Source organism: Cynara cardunculus (genome assembly GCF_001531365.2).
Source record: "Cynara cardunculus var. scolymus isolate 2C chromosome LG 16, CcrdV1, whole genome shotgun sequence".
Lineage (NCBI taxonomy): Eukaryota > Viridiplantae > Streptophyta > Magnoliopsida > Asterales > Asteraceae > Cynara > Cynara cardunculus.
Genome location: NC_037543.1, coordinates 15,853,369 through 15,856,519, shown reverse-complemented (window position 1 = coordinate 15,856,519; position 3,151 = coordinate 15,853,369).

Here is a 3,151-nt window from a genome sequence, read left to right as displayed (position 1 = left end):
ATAATATTGTCGTCCTATAAAACCCATTTTGTTGTAGTGCGACATAAGTTCATAACATACAAAGAAAAGCAAATGAGGGAATACAAAATATATTTACGAAATATGATATTTTAACCATATCTCCCTCATCCAAGACGGTTTTAAACGATGCAAGATTTCTTTAGAAAGCTAACAGACGAGTCTATAACTTTTGCGTTTTGAATTTTGATGTTTACTTGAATCAACGTCGAAGTTGGAGTAAATATGTCGATAGCAAAGCATTTCAAGTTTCCAAATGAGCAACATGGTTATTACACATTTTCTTATCAACGTCACAATATAACACCAGTACGGTGCAAATTCTGGGGTTAGAAACATTAAGGCGGAGAGGATGGTCGTATTCTCTCTTTCTCGTTCATTTTCTCCATTTGTTCTTCAGAATCTTGTTCAATAAAAGTTATTAATTAATGATATAAGGATAAGCACATCTCGGGATCATTCAAGTGAAAGTCCATGTGTGATTCGCTTTTAATTGATTTCCATCGGTTTGTTTTATTTGAAATTATAAAACTACGATTGTTTATGTATGAACAATATGTGACATATTGGTGGTGTTAAATGATAAAGTTTATGAAATTTCATATGTTTTTAAACGTTTATTTGTATGAATTGATTGACAATACTTAGATAGTCATCTGGTATATCTCGACCGAACACGGATCACGTTGAATGTTCTATTGATCTTTTGTTTGTATTTATTTAAACAATTTATGTGGAATTAGATAGATTATTTAAATTAGTTGGAATTAATTAAACATGTGTTAGTAATGATTAAGGATGATCTTGGTATTCCAATATCGTAAAATCTCTTTTTTTATTTAGGATTAAATGCATGAAATAAAAAATTACTTTCATAAATTTCTTTATTATATTATTTACATTCATTTTTAATTTGTTACAACAATGTACTTTCAAATTATTTTTTTATGACATCGTACTTTGAAAAATCTACTTATTATAACAATGAGTAATTTGTTACCTTTTAAACCGATTAATCTTTACATTTTTTTGCTTCATTGGCTTAAATGAGGTGATTTGGATGACACATCATTTGAAGACATGACTAAAATAAATAAATAAAAAATAGAAAACCTCTTTCAATTTTTTTTTACGATTTTCACTTTTCATTGCTATTATTTGGAAAAAAAAAAACATTTCAATTTTTTTTAAATTTTTCTTATTAAATTGCATACAAATTAAATATTATATAATATTTTTTTTTTAAGTTTACAACCATCTGTGTCTTAACTCTTCCATGTGTTATACGTTGATGATAATTGTTGTTTACCTATTCGATGTAACGGGATGAAAATCTTATATATTTTCATTAAAAAAAATTCAAAATTATGTTTGAATAAAATAGAAATTACAAGTAGTGGTTGAAGATTTACTCCTAATTTAGGAAACTCAAAAATAATATATCAATATTTGTGTTAAATTAAATTAAATTTTTTTTTTGGTAATTGAAATTTTTATTATTATTTAAAAATAAAGATGAAATTTACATTTTAGTTTTAATACAGATGCTCTTCTGGATTTGGATATCGGGTTCCCCATCAGTACAGGTGGACCTATGAAGGCCGATAGTAGGGTCCCATACCTTTGCTCAACCGATTTTTACACGTAGATTTCTTATATATGAAAGATTCACAAGCTAAACTTTAAGGGTTGATTAGGAGGAAATAATTTAAAAAAATAAATCACCATATTATTATAGTACACGACTTCTAATACCATATATCAACCAAGTTTAGGTAGTTGGTACGGTAATACCAAATTACCAACCAATTAAATTAGTTGGTATCAATTAAATTAAAACAGTTGGTACGAGAATTGACTGATTTGTCTTGGTACAAGATTATATATTCATGCATGTACTAAAAAATACCTTATTTTTATCCTTATAAAAAGTTATCATTAAAACTAAAACAAACTACATATATTTTTAAATCTACAAGTAATAGATTGTAAAAATAATAACAACTTTTTGATTTTGACTTCACACCAATATCAATATAAAAAATTTAAGTTGTTTTTCCAAGTCTTCAAATTAGTAAGTTATGAGGGTGTTTGAGATTGCTTATAAAAATAATTTATTGACTTATTTCGGTGTGACATCGGTAATAAGCACTTTTGAGTGTTTGGATAAACAACGTATACTGGTAATAAAGAGTTTTCGAAGAAGTTAAACTCTTCTATTATATAATAAGTTGATAAGTGATTTTATAGAAATGCATAAGTTATTTCAAATAAGTTATTCCACTTGAATCGCATAACCCGCGTGGGTCTGGTTTGAAGGTGCTCTTCGATAAACTAATTTCAGTAGATTTTCTATAAGTTTTGTACCTAAGAGTTTGACGGAGAATCTTACCTGGTAAGTGAGGGGGAAAACTCTTGCAGTCTTACACGGTTAGCATTTACCAGGCAAGAGGCTTATTGATGGCTTAGAATTGTAAGTGTTCACACAGTGGGTACAAAGTCCCCACAGTGGCGGTGCAAGTGCACGCCGACACTATGATCGCTTCAATTAATAGAGTGGTATAGTACCAAGATCATTTCAACAGGGACTGAACTACTGAGAATCAGAGAGTTTCATGAATTTCTTGAGCACGTTTCGGTTTATGAATAAATTGAGTTTTGTTGGCGTAAAGCTTAGGAATACGAAATAAACCTTTAAAATTAACAGATGGGTATGGATGTAAGTTTTCCTTAAGAAGATTGTAGGAACAGTATGGTCAGAAACTCATGTGACTTCTATAAAAACTTCAATCTCTCGAAAGTGAATCTTTATATATTGTACCCACAAAGTGCTCACTTTTATCAGTTTTAAGCTTGCCGAATTAACTAAGTCATAAAGAGATATCTAGTTCCACTAGCCTGAAGATTTATACTTAAATCTCTTTGTAGTATAAACCTCGACTAATATTTGAACATTAGCTAAAAACATGCAGAATCCGTATCTCTACGTGATTATAGACACTCTCAAATCTTTGTGCATCACTTAAGCCGTATTTCGAATCCGTACATCTCTGGATCAAGTGTTAGCTTTATTTTTAAAGCTGATAATTAACTTGAAAAAGTTTCATGAAACAATCCAGAGCTAGAAGACGAA